The following is an 18,716-nucleotide window of genomic DNA, read 5'->3' as shown; positions in this document are numbered from 1 at the left end:
ACACGAGGCATGTATATATCAGACACGGTCACTCTGTAGCCTTCACTTTATTCCCAGGACCAAGGAGTGCTGACCCTGGGTGGGACCTCCCCTTTTATACCTGGAAACCCAGGTGAGGAGTGTCTCCTGCAAGCTCAACCCCTGTGGTCAGGGTGTGCATTTCAAGGGTACAGGTACAGTGTGCATGAGTTACAGTTTACATAACTATTGTCATTGCACAATGGTGAAATATATGACATCACCTCCCCCCTTAAGTCTTTTAGTTTCAGAGGTTAAGTCTATTGGGTGGTTGACGCTCTCTCGTGGAGCACCGCAGTTATGGCTCTGGTGGCTGAGCCTCAGCACGCGTCTCTGCCAGTTGAGGTGATTCCGGCCTGTCCGGGCTGGCTGCAGGGACTGTGCATGCTGAGGGCTGTCTTTGTTGCTCAAACGCTGGCAGTGGTGTGGGTGCTATCTCATCATGCTCTTCTTCTGGTTCCTCCGTGTCTATGCTGAACCTTGTCTTTACTTGGTCCAAGTGTTTGCGGCATATCTGCCCATTGTTTAGTCTGACCACCATGATCCTGTTTCCTTCTTTACAGATTACAGTGCCCTCAAGCCATTTGGGTCCCAAAGCATGGTTAAGAACAAATACCGGGTCATCTATTTCTATACACCTCCCCCTTGAGCCTCGATCATGGAGTTCGGTTTGGGACTGGCGCTTGCCCTCAACAATGTCTGCCAGGTCTGGGTGAATGAGGGACAGCCGCGTCTTGAGCGTGCGTTTCATGAGGAGTTCCGCTGACGGGACTCCCGTGAGCGAGTACGGCCGGGACCTGTAGGCCAGCAGGAGGCGCGATAGACGGTACTGAAGGGAGGGTCCTTGGATGCGTAGCATGCCCTGCTTTATGACTTGGACCGCCCGTTCCGCCTGGCCATTGGAAGCCGGCTTGAACGGCGTTGTCCGGACGTGCTTGATCCCATTGCCTGACATAAACTCCTGGAATTCCTGCTCCGCATCAGAGAATGTTGTCGCTGACCAGGATGTCCGGCAAGCTGTGGGTCGCGAAAACCGTACGCAGACTCTCCACAGTGATGGATGCCATGCACGAGTTCTATATGATGCACTCGATCCACTTCGAATATGCATCGACAACGATCAGCAACATTTTTCCCATGATCGGGCCCGCATAGTCTACGTGAATGTGTGACCGTGGCCTGGTGGGCCAGGGCCACGGGCTGAGTGGAGCCTCCCTGGGGCATTGCCCAGCTGGGCACACGTCGTGCACCAGCGAACCCAGTGTTCCAGGTCTGAGTCAATCCCCAGCCACCACACGTGTGACCGGGCAATGGCCTTCATTAACACGATGCCAGGAGTTCTCTGATGAACGCTTCCATTCCTTTCTGGGGCATGACAACCAGGCTGCCCCATAACAGGCAGTTGGCTTGGATGGAGAGTTTATCCATCCGTCTCTGAAATGGCCTGACTTCCTCGGGGCATGCCCTGTGTGCGGGCGCCCAATTCCCAGTAAGGACACATTTCTTTATCATGGATAGGAGGGGGTCCCTGTTGGTCCAGAGTTTAATCTGTCGGGCTGTGATGGGAGAGCCCACAATGTCAAAAGCCTCAACGGCCATGACCATCTCAGCGCTCTGCTCCGACCCCCCTTCGGTGGTGGCCAGTAGGAGCCTGCTGAGTGCGTCACCGCAATTTTCGGTGCCTGGCCGGTGCCGTATGGTGTACTCATACACAGCCAGCATGAGGGCCCATCGCTGTATGCGAGCTGATGCGTTAGTGTTGACAGCCTTGCTGTCGGACAACAGGGATGTTAACGGCTTGTGGTCCGTCTCTAGCTCGAACTGTCTACCGAAAAGGTACTGGTGCATCCCATTCACACCGTACACACACGTGAGTACCTCCTTCTCGACCATGCCGTATCCACGCTCTGCCTGGGAGAGTGACCTGGAGCCGTAAGCCACCGGTTGGAGTCAGCCGTCATCGTTACCCAGCTGCAACACACACCCAACCCCCGTAGGATGACGCATCGCATGTTAAAACCAGTTTTTTACAGTGGTCATACAAAGTCAACAGTTTGTTGGAACACAGCAGGTTCCTCGCCTTATTGAAAGCCCGTTCTTGACAATCCCCCCAAAACCATTCACACCCTTTACCGAAGAGCATGTGTAACGGCTCCAAAAATGTGCTTAAGTTCGGCAGAAAGTTCCCCAAATAGTTCAAATGTCCCAGGAATGAATGCAACTCCGACGTGTTGCTGGGCCTGGGCGCCCAGCAAATCACCTCAGTTTTTTATTCAGTGGGCTGGATCCCATCTGCGGCAACCCTCCTGCCCAGGAACTCGACCTCTGGGGCCAAAAACAAGCACTTGGCCTTTTTCAGCCGCAAGCCTACCTAATCCAATCGGCATAGCATCTTCTCCAGGTTGCAGAGGTGTTCCTCAGTGCCTCAGCCCGTTACAAAGATGTCGTCTTGGAATACGACTGTTCCAGGGATGGACTTGAGCAAGCTTTCCATGTTTCGCTGAAAGATAGCCGCTGCCGAACGAATGCCAAACGGGCACCTGTTGTAGACAAATAATCGTTTGTGCGTCGTGATGGTGGTCAGAACCTTGGATTCTTCAGCCAGTTCCTGAGTCATGTAGGCCGAAGTGAGGACTAGCTTCGTGAACAGCTTTCCACCTGCTAGCATGGCAAAGAGGTCCTCCGCTCTCGGAAGCGGGTATTGGTTTTGCAGCGACACTCGGTTGATGGTGGCTTTGTAGTCGCCACAAATCCTAACCGAGCCATCTGCTTTGAGGATGGGAACGATGGGACTTGCCCAGTCGCTGAATTCAACGGCCGAAATTATGCCCTCTCTGAGCAGCCTGTCCAGTTCACTTTCAATTTTCTCATGCATCACGTACGGTACCGCTCTGACTTTGTGGTGCATTGGTCTGGCGTCTGGATTGATGCGTATCACTACTTTAGTGCCCTTGAACGTTCCGACACCGGGTTGAAAGAGTGACTCGAATTTTTGCAATAACTGCGAGCATGAACGTCGCTCCACGGATGAAATGGCGTGCACATCCCCCCATTTCCAATTCATCTCAGCTAGCCAACTCCTCCCCAAAAGCGCGGGGTCATTTCCCAGAACAGTCCAGAGTGGCAGCCGATTCTGTAATCCATTATGCGTTACCACCAAGTTTGCACTGCCCAGCACTGGGATGATCTCATTGGTGTACGTACGTAGCTGCGTCTCAATGCGTTTCAGTTTGGGCCTGCTAGCTCTGTGTGGCCATAGTCTTTCAAATTGTTGGGCGCTCATGAGTGACTGACTAGCTCCCGTATCCAGCTCCATGTGTACCGGGATGCCATTTAGTAAGACTTTCATCATCATGGGTGGCGTTTTAGTGTATGAGCTGTGGACATCAGCCACATGAACTCTCTGAACTTCAGCATCCATGGTTGTTCCCCAGGCCTCATCCTGCATTGCAGACCCCTTGTCTGGTTCCTCTGTCTCACAGACTAGCCTCGCTACTGCCTTTTTGCACATCCTGGCCAAGTGTCCACTGACATTACAAATCGTACAGGTATAAAGTTGGAACCTGCAGCTTTTGGCAGTGTGTCTACCCCCACATGTCCAGCATGAGTGGAGATTGCTGTTAACAAAAGGACTATTCCCAGGCATTCCTCACTGATGGCCCGTTTGGCTGTTTCTAAGCACTCTGATGTGGGGTGTAAATGGTCCCATCACGGGATGCATTGTTCCTCGTGATGGCCTGAATTTCTGATCCCCTTTCCATTGTCCCTGTTGCGGGCCTACCCTGGAGCTTGTTGCTGCCTGGGCAGTGTCGAATTGCCCTTGCCTGCCTGCGGTGTTCTGTATCACTTTTACAACACGTGCTGCACCTGCGAACACAAAGTTCCAGGTCTGCATCTATTCCTGGCCACCAAACGTGTGACCTGGCAATTGCCTTCATCATGACAATGTCCGTGTGCTCATTGTGGAGTTCTCAGATGAACGCCTCTCTGCCCAGCTGGGGCATGACTACTCGGTTCCCCCATAGTAGGCAATCAGCCTGAATCAAGAATTCATTCTTGCGCCTGTGAAATGGTTTAAATTCCTCAAGGCATGCTACATACGTGGCTGCCCAGTTCCCATTCAGGACACATTTCTTGACTAATTTGTCCAGACTTTGATCTGACGGGCTTTCACGGGTGAGCCTTCGCTTTCACAACACACAAGGGGTAGTTCGAGTACAACTGATGTCCATTCGGGATTCGCTCGGCCGCCCCGATCTTTCAGCGAAATATGATAAGTCTCCTCAAGTCGATTCCAAGAACGGTGGTTTTTCAAGACAACATCCTCATCACGGGTTGTGATACTGAAGAACACCTCCACAACCTGGAGGAGGTGCTAGGCAGACTGAACCAGGTAGGTCTGCGACTGAAAAAGGTGAAGTGCGTCTTCCTAGCTCCAGAGGTAAAATTCCTGGGGATGAGGGTAGCAGCAGACGGGATCAGACCGACTGCGTCCAAAACGGAAGCGATCCAGAGAGCACCCAGACCCCATAACACGACGGAGCTGTGTTCGTTCCTAGGGCTCCTGAACTATTTTGCCAACTTTCTTCCCATGACCCATGTAAGACCCATGTTGTGATGGTGGTCAACTTCGTCAACTCACTCGCCAGCTCCTGGGTCATGTAAGCTGAAGTCAGGTCCAATTTTGAAAAAAGTTTGCCACCGGATAGCGTCGCAAAGCGGTCCTCTGCTCTCGGTAGCGGGTACTGGTCTTGGAGTGACACCCGATTGATGGTGGCCTTGTAATCACCACATATCCTGACTGACCCATCCGCCTTGAGCACCGGCACAATCCGGCTCGCCCAGTCACTGAATTCAACTGGCGAGATGATGCCTTCCCTCAGCAGGTGCTACAATTCGCCTTCTATCTTTTCCCGCATCACGTACGGCACCGCTCTGGCCTTGTGGTGTACTGGCCTGGCGTCCGGGTTTGTGTGAATCACTACCTTGGTCCCCATGAGAGTTCCAATGCCAGTTTGAAATAGTGAGTCAAATTTGTCGAGGACCTGTGAGCATGATATCCACTCCACAGAAGAAATTGCATTGACATCGCCCCATTTCCAGTTCATGACAGCAAGCCAACTCCTCCCCAGCAGTGGGGGACCATCCCCCGGGACAATCCAGAGTGGCAACCTGTTCTCCGAATCTTTGTGGGTCACGACTACCGTGGCGCTGCCTAGCACCGAAATGATCTCCTTTGTCTATGTCGGTAGCTGTGCGTCAATCGGCAATAATTGTGGCCTCCTGGTCTTGGACGCCCACAACTTGTCGAATTGTTTGACACTCATCAGGGACTGGCTGGCCCCTGTGTCTAGCTCCATTGATGCTGGGATGCCATTGAGGAGCACTTTCATCATTATTGGTGGCGTCCTAGTGTATGAACTGTTTATGTGCTCCACATGAACTTGCTGAACTACAGCTTCCAGCGATTTCCCCCAGTGTCCATTTGGCCTCGTAGGGCTTACATTGGGCCCGTCCTCCTCGTACATCAACCTGGCTGCAGGCTTCCTGCACATATGCGCCAAGTGACCGCTGATGTTGCAATTTCTGCAGATATCTTGTTGATACCTGCAAGCTCTGGCTGTGTGTTTGCCTCCACACCTCCAACATGAGCCATTGTTGGAAACAAAAGGTCCATTACTAGTCGATCGTCTCTGACTGTCTCTATAACTGTCCTTAAACGCACCATTGACAGGTTTTGATGGCCCCATTACTGGCCGCATTGTCCCTTGCGATGGCATGAATCGCCGTTCAGCTAGCCATTGTCTCTGTTGAATTCCTCCTTTGGGTTCGACTACATGCTTGGGAATGTCCAATTGCCCCTGTCTGCCTGGAGCACTGCACCGCATTAACAATGTTGACTCCCTGTCCATTTGTTGCATTCAAACCAAGATTTTAGTCAAACATCATTCTGGCCTCTTCCTCCCCTGAGATGAATGTCTGGGCCAACAAAGCCGCCATTTCCAGGGTCAAGTCTTTGGTCTCAATCTGTTTCCTGAAAACCCCAGCGTACCCGATGACCTCAATAAAAAAGTCTCGCAGCATCTCCGCTCTGCATGCAACTGGGAACTTACATAGGCTCGCCAGTCGCCGGAGGTCTACCACGAAGTCTGGAATGCTTTGCCCTTCTTGCCGCCGGTGCATGTAAAACCGGTGTCTCGCCATATGCATGCTGCTCGCCGGTTTAAAGTGTTCCCCGATCAACTTACTGAGCTCTCCAAAAGTCTTGTCCGCCGTCTTCTCTGGCGCTAGAAGGTCCTTCATCAGGGAGCATGTCCTGGATCCACAAACCGTCAGGAGATGAGCCCTACGTTTGTCGGTCGAATCCTGTCCCAGCTATTCCTTAGTGACGAAACTTTGCTGTAGTCTCAATAAAATCGACCCAATCATCACCAACACAGTACCTCTCTTCTGTGCTGCTAGTGGCCATGCTCGCATGATTTAAATCCCAGTTTCTTGGCGCCAATGATATGGCCTTACTATACAGTACAAATGCACACGAGGCCTATACTAGAGAGAAGGTCACTCTGTGACCAGTCCATTAATAGCCAGCAATGAAGTGGAGAAGATGGCTGGTGCTTCCCCTTTTATACCTGAAAGTTCAGGTTAGGAGTGTCTCCCACAAGTTCACCACCTAGTGGTCAGTGTTCTCACAGTGTACAACTTCAGTCAGTTTATACATGGATTACAATGACAGTTGAAAACATGACAGTGAGCATAGGCGCAGTTTACTGTTCCTGAACGTGGCAGTTCATGCCATCGGGTGCCTGCAATGTTAAACCGATCTGAGGCAGGGTATTGCTACCGCTGCCTCAGCTCTCCGGGGATTGTTTACTCTGCGGCTTATCTGCTTCTGTCAGCTGTGAGGACACTTTATGATACATCGTTCTGGTCCCGGGAATGCAGGCTACAGCATTGGGTAGCCATCTGGACCTGTATACGACCGTTATGTGTTCGCCCGCGATATTGGCTGATTGCAATTTGCACCCATCATCGTTCAACAACATTTTGCTCATTATAGCTGGACTTTTATATTGGTTACCAATTTCAAGCAGTTCATTCAAAAATGGCGGATTGCTGGCCTCCTTTAAAATGTGCTTACTACTTTTACCCCAATCGTCTTCTTTGCATGGAACCACGTGTCGTTGCTCCATTAGCACTGCACCTTGTGGTTTGGACACCATCTTTTCCCTGTCCATGATGTCGACTGCTGCGATCTTCTTTCCCAGGGATTCTGCCACTGAAGCTGGGAAGGCGCTCTCGGATACAATCTTCCTCCCCAGGAGTCCTGCCACTGAAACCAGGAAGGTGCGTTCGGGTCGTCTCGGCTGGATCATCGCCACACAGTCGTGATGAGCGGTCTGTGCCTCGGGGGCTGCGCAGACCTGCTCTCCGATGCCTGGTCCTACTGAAGGTGGGGGCTTGCTCTGCCTCTGAGCATGGGGGACGTCGATCGCTGAAGGGATGAAGTCTTCTCAGTTCAAATGAATCTTTCCCATCCATCTTCTTCCAAGTAGCATTGGTCCATCACCTGAAACAATACACAATGGTAAATTGTGCACTGCGCTATCATGGGATATACTTTCATCCACACTACCAACAACTGATATCAGTTCCTTGGTGTAGGTGCGCAGCTTTGCCTGAACTGGGACCAGCTTGGGTCATTCAGCTTGATCGTTCCATAGCCTCTCAAAGGCTTCCTGGCTCATTACTGACTGACTCGCCCCTGTGACTCGTCCACTTCCATGAAGACTGGAACGCCATTTATCTCGACTTCCATTATCACTGGAGTACAATCTGTGATGCAGGTATATATATACTCCCTGCACTTCGTCCTGGGTCTGAGCTGCCTCTCTATCCATCTCCTCGTAATCCATGCTGGATTCACAGCCATCTGCTGACTCCTCTTCCAAGTGATGAGTCACAGTTCTTTTGCACATTCGCTGGAGGTGGCCCTTTGTGCTGCAGCCTTTGCATTCATAGTCTCTGAACAAACACTGATGAGGCCTGTGATTACCTCCGCAATGCCAGCATTGTGCTACTCAACTTACATTTGCACCCCTCGGCGGAGTCTGAGTTAAAGGACCCGGGGGCCTATACGCTCTGTCCTGGGCAGATTCATGCTCAACAGTTCTGCCTGTGAAAGACGCCATTCTATTTACAGTACTTACCAGGTTTGAGTCCTGAGAGTGAGTCATCATCTGCTTGGAGCTGCAGCTTGAGGTCATGAATGCCTGGCTGTTGCTGATGGCCTTCTGCAGAGTGACGGTGGTTTTGGCAGACAGTAGCCTGTGAAGAAGGGCCTCATGACTGATGCCAATTACAAAGATGTCCCGCAACGCATCGACGGGGGATGCGCTGAATTCACATGGTCCTGCCAGCCTCCTGAGGTCGGCAGCATACTTTGCTATTTTCTGGCCCTCGGGGCACCATCGCCTACCAGGTCGTTTATTACAAAATATAGGTCGAGCCACTGCGTAAAGGCTTCCCAATCATCAGCTTCTGAGAACTTTTCTAATGCACCAACGTTAGTCATTTTTGCGTGAAAGTTCATAATCTCATCGCCAGTTGTTATGTCTTTAATACTCTTATGAATGACTCCACAAGGTCTAGTATTGTACTTCAGCTTTTGTGACCTTAGTCCCATTTATTGTAACTCCAGAGTGAGGCACAAGCATGGTGGGCAGCCTTTTATACTGGGCCTTGCACACCTATGCAGGCGACCCTTAGGTCTCCCACTGCAGTGCCCTCTGGTGGTACACCTTATGTGACTGTACAGTTAGTTTACATGGTCTGCATACATGACAGATTGGCACATAATGCTCTTCAATGAACCTTCCCCCATTTCTATTCTGCAGCATGTGAGCAGTCATCAATACTGGCTGAGAAATTACAGGCCCCATTACTATAAATGTCCTAATATGTCTTCAAAATTATTAAATTGTCCTCTGCAAACAAAGTATAAACTCAAAATTCACCACAATGTGATTAGATGATTGTCAAGATTTTAAAACGCACTTAAAATCACTCACAAATTAATTCAACTTGAAGCAGCCTTTTATGAAAAGTCCAATGATGTACAAAATGGCATCCATACCAATGGGTTAAAGTCAGGTGAGTGTAGCTTTTCTTGACCGTCTTTTTGGGCGAGCGATCATTTGGGCGGTATGCCATAAGTAGTGCTCGGCGATAATCTGGGTGGTAGTTGGGCGTTAGTTTCCATTATAAACAGTCTTCTGGGCGGTGCATGAGTGATGATGTCAGATTTTATTAAAAAAATATGTGCGAACGGTTCAGCTCATTCCCGGCGATAACTCTATGCCAAAATTCTGCCGGCGATAAATGGGCGGTAATTGGGCATTAGTTTCCATTTGTAATCAAATATGGGTGGTGAACTGAATCTCGGCGGTTATATGGGCGGTAAATGGGTGGATATATGCCGAAAGTCTAGCCCAGAGACTCTCCTTGCAGGATAAATGAATGCCTCATAACTCTTCGGCTCACCCTAGCCTGGAACCAGTGCACCACGATCTTCAGTGCATACGTCCCAACACTGGAAGCTACAGACGAGACTAAAGAGGAATTCTACTCCAGCCTTGAACAGTCCCTGCTCCGAATCCCAATGGGCGACAAGCTGATCCTTCCCGGTGACTTTAACGCCTGAGTCGGAAAGGACACAGACCTCTGGGGAGGTGTGATCGGCAGAGAGGATAGGGAAAACCAAATCCACCGGCATCCTCCTCCTGACGAAATGCTTAGAATATGGCCTCGTTATACCCAACACCTTGTTCAATCAGAAAGACAAATATAAAGCTTCATGGACACATCCTCACTCCAAGTACTGGCATCTGCTCGACTATGTCATCGTCCGAGTGAAGGACCAGAAGGACATGAGCATCACCCGCACCAGAACAGGAGCTGATGACTGCTGGACGAACCATCGCCTAGTCCGCTCTGTCATCACCATCAATGTAGCCCCAAAACAGCGACGGCAACATAAACAATGCAGCAGAAAAATCAACGCTGGAGCACTCAAAGACACTGCTAAGAAAGCCCTATTCAGCCAATGCCTCACTGCCAACGTGACGACTCCCGGTGACCCAGAGACACAGAGTACCTGTTATGTATTGTCCATGTGCATTAAATATATAGTTACAATGGTGCGCCACATGGGGAACTGTGGTGGGAGACCCGAAAGTATCTGCGAGACAGAGTATAAAAGGCTGCCCACCACACCTGAGGGGCACTCTGGAGTTACACAATAAAGGACCAAGGTCACAGCAGTTTCCGACAACACCAGACTGTGTGGAGTCAGTGATTTGAGTGCTACATACATCACAAATTGGCGACAAGGACACGGACAAGCTCTTCACGCAACCATGGCTACTTTGGGCATGCGAAAGGATTTCAAAGAGGGTAATGACTGGGATGCCTTTACAGAAAGGCTCGAGTACTATTTTATAGCAAACGACCTGACAGGGAACACGAATGCACTGATAAAGAAGCGTAAGGCGATATTGCTGTCTAGTTGTGGCGATGAGGTTTACCGTCTCGTCAGGGATTTGCTGGCACCCGCGAGTGCCAAGGACAAGTCATATGAAGAGCTGATTGAACTCATTCATAACCAACTGAAACCGGAGGAGAGCATCCTCATGGCCAGGCACAAATTCTACCACCATTGAAGACCTGAGGGCCAGGATGTCACAAAATATGTTGCGGACATCAGGAGACTTGCGGCGCCATGCGATTTTGGCACACACCTTGACGAGGCATTGCGAGACGTCTTTGTTATGGGGTTTGGCCATGAGGGTCTCCTTCACAAGCTGCTATCTACTGAACCTACAGTCAGCCTGCAGCAAGCCATCAACATCAGCGGGACATGTATGACCTCGACTTGCAGCACCAAGCAGATGATCCACACGGTCTCGAACCGGGCAGGTACTATTCACAGGATAGCGCCCGTCACGGACAAAACTGCAGAACGTGGCTCTGCCCAGGGCAGAGAGCACGGACCGCAGGGTCCTGGAACTCAGAGTCCGCTGAGGGGGGCTAATCGAGTAGCACCATGCTGGCGCTGTGGAGGAAGCAATGGGGTTCACCGGTGCAGGTTTGCGGAGTATACGTGCAATACCTGCCACACGAAAGGCCAACTTCAGCATATGTGCAAAAATAACACGGCTCACCGTGTGGCTGAGGAGATGGTAGATGATCTGGTATCCAGTGAGGAGCATTGCGGTTTGGCTCGATGGGCATCCCAGCCCCAGGTAGAAGAAGATGATGCGTTTGGACTGTATACGTGTACCGACGATTCGGCCCCAGTGATTATGTAAGTCAAGATTAACGGAGTCCCAGTGAGTAATAAAGTGGAGACAGGGTTGGGTCAGTCGCTGATGAGTCAGGAAACTTTTGATAAACTGTGGATCAACCCAGTTGCACGACCTAAACTGGTCCCAGTGAAGCTGCGCACCTACACCAAGGAACTGATGCCTGTTCTTGGCAGAGCGGATGTGCAGGTATCTCATGGTGGCGAGATGCACGGTTTACCTTTGTGGATCATTACAGGCGATGGGCCAACGCTACTTGGCAGGAGATGGATGGGGAAGGTCCATGGGAGCTGGGAAGGCTTCATTCCTCCACAAACCGCTGTCCCCTGTGTTTCACAGGCAGAGCAGGCCTCCACCTTCGGATCGGATGGCAGCGAATGAAGCCTGTGTGGGGTTGGGCAGAGCAGCGGCGTCGTCGACTCTCTCCTGCAAAGTCTGAGAGTGAGAAAGAGATGCTGGAACCAGCAGCAGCGCCGACCGAGCTGGAGAAGGGAGAGGGAGAGCAGGCAGCAACTCGGTGATTTCTGGCAGCAGCAGATCTCCCTCTGAGCCACGGTGCCGGGTCTGTAGCGATGAGGCTTCTTCACTCCGCCCATGGTCGGAGCGCTCTTCCGGGCCGCTTTGGTCGCCAGCTGTTTGCGGGGAGATAGAGAGGGACAGCAGGCAGCAGCCAGTTCAAGATGGAGGCGAGCCTCGTGGCAGCAGAGTTCTGCAGAGAGAGGCAGGCAGGCACCAGCAGAACACCTAAAATAGCAGCACCCAGTAGAAACCTCGTGGAAAAATCAAAATGGCGTCTTAAAAGGGAAATGTACCCGGGAGTCTTAAAGGGGCCTTACACCATTGGTGGTCCCAACAAAGAGACTTTTGTAAGGGCAAGAGTGAGTCAAAATGATGACTGTGATTTGTATGATGACGTGATTTAAGACAAGAGTTAACATTTTGATGCTAAAATGATTACTGTGAATAAAATGATTGAGATGATTGGTGAAAGAGTTAATATCACAATGCACAGTTAAAAGGGTTAATGGATCTGTGACTAACATGACTCATGGATTAATGCGATTTCTGATTTTATGTGATTTATGCAATTGTTCAGCGGCTGCAGACAAGCCGCAAAAGGCAACTATTTTCTGAGAACAGAGGCAACGCACCAGTTGCCATACCCTGTCTCAGCGCAGCCCATTACCTCGGGCAAAAAGAGGCTGTATGCCGCCACCACATCTCACCCAGTGGAGTTGAGATTTAATAACTGTTCAGTGTACCTGCAACCTTTTGATATAACTCTTCAATGCATACAAATGTACTGTCCATGTGTACCTGCTTTCTACTGGAGATTATGTTTGTGTACTTGTATCACCCATGTAAGGACTGCAAGTACCACATGCTTGCACCGGATCGCAAGCATAATCTCTACATGGGGGGGAAGAAGGAAGTGGATGGTCATGGGCTCACACTCACAAATCATCCAGGACGAACCAGGCTGAGGTTACCGGAAATTTGCTTTTGGAACTGGGGGAGGAGTGAGATGTTATCTATTGTCCTTGTACATTAAATGTATAGTTACAATGGTGCACCACAAGGGGCACTGTGGTGCGCCACAAGGGAAAGTACCTGCGAGACAGAGTATAAAAGGCTGCCCACCACACCTGAAGGGCACTCTGGAGTTACACAGTAAAGGACCAAGGTTACAGCAGTTATTACAACACCAGACTGCGTGGAGTCAGTGATTTGAGTGCTACATACATCACAGTACCCAGAGCACCTGGTCTGCCCTCAAGGCCTCCATAATTTGCACCTGTGAAGAGACGCTCGGTCACTCGACCAGGAAACACCAAGACTAGTTCGACGAGAACGGCCAGGAGATCCAGGAGGCATTTTTGAATTGGAAACAGCAACACAACTCGAGGACAAGAAAGCACGTCTGTAAAAGTCTGAAGGCCGAGGCTGAAATCTCGCAACCTAAAGAACATCTGGTAGATGGAGAAAGCGCAGGAGACCCAGCAACTAGCCGACAACCACAATGTGCGAGAATTCTTTTACACAATCAAGGCCACCCATGGCCCAAGCACCCAAGGCCCTACCCCACTGCTGGCCAAGAACAGAGAGGTACTCATCAAGGACAGAGAGGCAGTCAGGGCCTGCTGGAAGGAGTACATCGAAGACTTCCTTGACCGAGACTCTGCCATCGACGTGGGTGTCCTCGACTCCATCCCACAGCATGCTACCCACCACCATCTCAGCATAACCCCAACCTGGCATGAGGTAGAAAAGGCCATCCGACAACTGATGAATAACAAGGCCTCAGGAGCAGATGGAATCCCCGCCGAAGCACTAAAACATAAAGCACTATTGGCGCGAATACATGATCTCATTTCTCTTATCTGGAAGGAGGAAAGCATGCCAGGGGATCTCAGAGACGCAGTAATCGTGACCATCTTCAAATAGGGTGAAAATCCAATTGCAGTAATTACAGAGGAGTTTTCCTGCTGTATGCCACAGGGAAAGTCATCGCAAGAATCCTCTTCAATCGCCTTCTCCCTGGGGCTCCCAGAGTCGCAATGTGGATTCCGCCCATCAAGGGGCACAATGGACATGATCTTCACTGCGCGGCAAATTCAAGAGAAATGCAGGGAACAGCATCAACTCTTGCACATGGCCTTCTTTATCTCATAAAGGCCTTCGACACTGTCAACCATGAGGGATCATGGATCATCATCCTCAAATTCAGCTGCCCTCAAAAGTTTGTCACCATCCTTCACCTGCTCCACGATGATATGCAAGCTGTGATTGTGACCACGGATCCACCACACACCCAATTCACGTTCGGACTGGGGTCAAGTAAGGCTGTGTCATCGCACCAACGCACTTCTCGATCTTTCTTGCTGCAATGCTCAATCTCACCCTCAGTAAGCTCCCTGCTGAAGTGGAGCTAATGTACAGAACAAACGGGAATCTGTTCAACCTCTGCCGCATCCAAGCCAGATCCAAAGTCATCCCATCCTCTGTCATTGAATGACAGTACACAGATGACGCTTGCGCCTGCGCACGCTCGAAGGTCGAACTGCAAGCCATCTCAGCACCTTCACCGAAGCGTACAAGAGCATGGACCTTACACGAAACATCAGTAAGACAAAGGTCCTCTACCAACCTGACCCCGCCACACAGCACTGACCCCGATTATCAAAATCCACGACGAGGCCTTGATCAATGGGGACCATTTTCCATACCCCGGGAGCCTACTATCAACAAGGGCAGACACCTTCAGTGTGCCAGTGCAACCTGAGGAAGAGAGCGTTTGAAGACCAGGACCTCAAACCCGGCACCAAGCTCATGGTCTACAGAGCAGTAGTGATACCCGCTCTCCTATATGGTTCAGAGACATGGACTATGTACAGCAGGCACCTCAAAGCACTGGAGAAGTACCACCAACGGTGCCTCCCTGCCTGTCAGTGTTCTTGCTCAGGCCAATATCCCCAGCATTGAAGCATTGACCACGCTTGATCAGCTCCGTTGGATGGGCCACATCATCTGCATGCCCGATACGAGACTCCCAAAGCAAGCGCTCTACTTGGAACTTTGACACGGCAAGCGAGCCGCAGGTGGGTAGAGGAAATGCTTCAAGTACACCCTCAAAGCCTCCTTAAAGAAGTGCAACTTCCCCACCAACACGTGGGAATCCCTGGACCAAGACCGCTCAAAGTGGAGGAAAAGCATCCGGGAAGGCGCCGAACACTTTGAGTCTCTTCGCCATGAGCAAGTTGAAGTCAAGAGTAAACAGTGGAAGGAGCACATGGCAACCCAAGCACCCCACCCACCCATTTCTTCAACTACTGTCTGCCCCACCTGTGATAGAGTCTGTAAGTCCTGCATCGGACTCTTCAGTCACCTGAGAACTCAATTTTAGTGTGGAAGCAAGTCATCCTCGACTATGAGGGACTGCCTAAGAAGAGAAGTTGAACATGGAGAAGTACGAATTCATCAGCTGGGGAGTGGGTAGGTTGCAGATGGTAGATGATAATAAACAGGAGGTTTCCTTGTTCATGCTTGACCTGAAGCCATGAGACTTCATGGGTTCTGGAGTCAATATTGAGGACTCCCAGGGCCACTCCCTCCTGACTGTGTACCACATTGTCATCCTCGCTAGTGGGTCTGTCCTGCCGGTGGGACAAGATATACCCAGGGATGGTGATGGAGGAATCTGGAACATTGGCTGAAATATATGATTCTGTGAGTATGACTGTGTCAGGCTGTTGCTTGACTATTCTGTGGGACAGCTGTCCTAATGTTGACACAATTCCAAGATGTTAGTGAGGAGGACTTTGCAGAGTTCACTGGGCTGGGTGTGCCGTTATCATGTCCAAAGCCAGTGTCTAGGTCAGCTGTGTTGTCTGTCTGGTTTTATTCTTATTACTGTTTCTCATAGCAGTTTGTTACAACTGAATAGCTTGCTTGGCCATTTCAGAGGGCAGTTAAGAGTCAACCGCATTGCTGTGTGCCTGGAGTCACATTTATCCAGGCCAGATAATGACGGCAGAATCCTTCCGTAAAGGACATTAGTGAACCATCTGGATTTTTATGACAGTCTGTTAGTTCCATGGTCACTATTACTGACACTAGCTTTTTATTCCAGATTTATTTAATTAACTGAATTTATATTCCCCAGCTTCTGTCGTGGGATTTTAATTCACATATCTGGATCATTAGTCTAGGCCTCTAGATTACTAGTCTAGTAAAATAACCACTTTGCTTTTGTTCCTTGCTCCTCTTCCTCACCCTCATCCTTCTCCTGTAAGATTACTAATCTTCAGAAAAGCACAGAAGAGACCATGAACTAAAAATTGATTAATACAAGCTTTTGGAATTTAATACAAGCTTTTGGAATTAAAAGGTGTCAGCCTGAGGGCAGATGATGACTCACCCCAATTAAGGACACTCTGTGGTCAGGAATCAAAACTAACTTTATGCATAACAACAATGGAGTTGTTACATGAGGCTTGATTGACCAGGGTGGGGAAAAACAAGCTCACTGGAAACGCCAAGTCTGCAAAAAGACCGGAAAACAAAGGAATCACCAGAGGTGCACATTTTTGGGAAACGAGGTGTTAAGATGGGGAGTTATTTTGAGTCTCACAGACTCCATGTGCAAACTGGGAACAGAAGAGTCCATTATTGCAGACAATCAACCAGGATCACCACAAAGCAACGTATCGATACAAACATTTTATCAGAGATGGCAGTGGCAAGAGATCAGTCAAAACATGGATATAAATATGCGAGCTAGAAGCAGCTCAAAATATAGAAGGACATGTAAGAAGAACAGATGGAAGGAACAAATGGACATAGAAGAAGGGTACTCATACAGGTACAGTACATCCACCACCAGTCGTCCATCATCGTTCAGCGGGGTAACAAAAGCGTGGTACCACAGCAAGGTACAGAACGTTCATGTAAGGAACAGCACTGCAGAGAACGGCCAGAAGAATAACTAACCGGTCACAGAACCAATGACCACGAACTTACAAGCAAAAACAGGAAGGATGATTTTATGTCTCTAGTTGATTTCTCTCAGAAGTCTAGTTCTGTATTTTTGGTTAGTTTTTCTGCATAATAAAACTGATGCTGGGTTAAGCCTAAATTTTGTGCCACGTGTTGTCCTTTTTCCCCTATAAGTTCCGAGGTCAAAGAATCAGGGTAAAGTGTAAAACAAATACACGCCCGACAGAATTGGCGACCGGTGGCAGGACCTTGCCATTGGGAATAGGATCACAGACACAAAACCAGGGCAAGAACCTGGAGGAAGGCATGGTTAAGTCTAAGATCAGCTAAGGTAGTCGAAAGGTACTTCTCAAGGGCGACGAGGGCAGCCAGGAGAGAAACAGTCTCTGACAGGCAGGAGTAGTCTCGGGCTGACTAGGGTAGCCACCGAGAAAATAAGTCACAGATAGTCTGCGCAGGGGTCTGAAAAAGACTAAAAGGATCTTCTCAAGGGCAGCTAGGGCAACCAGCAGAGGAAGGAAACACTCTTGGGTAAGCTGGAGTAATCCTGGGTTGACTAGGGTAGCCACCCAGAAAGTCGCAGGTAGTCTGCGAAGGGGTCTCAGGGAGATCCAAGTACTCTCAAGGGCGACTATGGTAGCAGAAGAGCTCCAGCTGACTAGGGCAGCCACTGAGAGAAGTAGTCGTGGGTAGTCTGCGAAAAAGGGGGTCTCAGGCAGGGCAGGGATGAATCTCACGGATAGCCAGGGCAGCCAGAGGAAGGAAACAGACTTGGATAGGCTGGAGTAATCTCGGCTGACTGGAGTAGTCACCGAGAGAAGCCAAAAAGTAGTCATGGGTAGTCTGCAAAAAAGGGGTCTCGGGGAGGCCAAGGGTGATATCAAGGGTGATCTCAAGGGTGACTAGGGGACCAGGAGAGAAACAGTCTCTGATAGGCTGGAGTAGTCTCGGGTCGACTAGAGTAGCCAAAGAGAGAAGCCTGAGTAACAGGAATCACAGGTCATGTGAGGCGGTCCCAAGGGAGACCAAGGTAGTCAGGAAAAATTTCTCAGTCGAGGCACTGCAAAAAGAGACTCACTGCAGCAAAACGCGGTAGAGCCCCTGGCTAAGAGCAATCATAGGAAGTCCATGGAGGCTAAGATAGCTGCATATATATGCAACAAATTGGACATTTCAGTGTCATGGGCACGAGAAATGATGCACTCTGGGGAACCACAGGAAAAAGCGGCAGAGTGGACAGTCAGTAGTAAACACAATGGGTCAAAAGAGAAGGCGATTTGGCTCATGAGCAGGCACTGCTGTTAAGGGAAAGGGTAGGTAAGCTGGAGGAGGAGAATAAAAAGTTAAAAGGCGAGGTAGGCAGTTTCGAGAAAGAAAGGCAGGACCAAGATATGAGGGAAGAAACAGTGCGGAATCACTTAGAGCATTTGCAGTGCCAAATGACCGAGTGTAAAAAGCAGCAGCAAACTTACCACGAGCAAAGTGAAAGGCACTTAGAAAAAGCCAAAGAGGCAGAGGAACAGCTCAGGAAAATCAAGATAGCCTATCAGGTAACACAGAAACAGGATAAAAAGAGGGCAAATCACGGACCTTGTGAGGAAAAGATCCGCTAGCTAACGGCAGAGTTAGATGGGACCAAAGGGATGGTTTGTCTCATGGCACCCGGAACAGGTGAGGAAGGTTGGGATCCAGAGGAGAAAGAGTCAGGCAATGGGCCCGAGTATAGTAAGAATCGACTGGGACCCCCGAAACCAATGTGTCCTTTGAGGCAGCAAAAATTCGGCCCACCCCCAAATGGTAGTCCGGCTCAATGACAGAGCGATTATGTGATCCCGTACA

This window comes from Pristiophorus japonicus, chromosome 1, assembly GCF_044704955.1.
Source record: "Pristiophorus japonicus isolate sPriJap1 chromosome 1, sPriJap1.hap1, whole genome shotgun sequence".
NCBI lineage: Eukaryota > Metazoa > Chordata > Chondrichthyes > Pristiophoridae > Pristiophorus > Pristiophorus japonicus.
The sequence above is the reverse complement of the archived record's forward strand: the minus strand, read 5'-3'. Positions refer to the sequence as shown.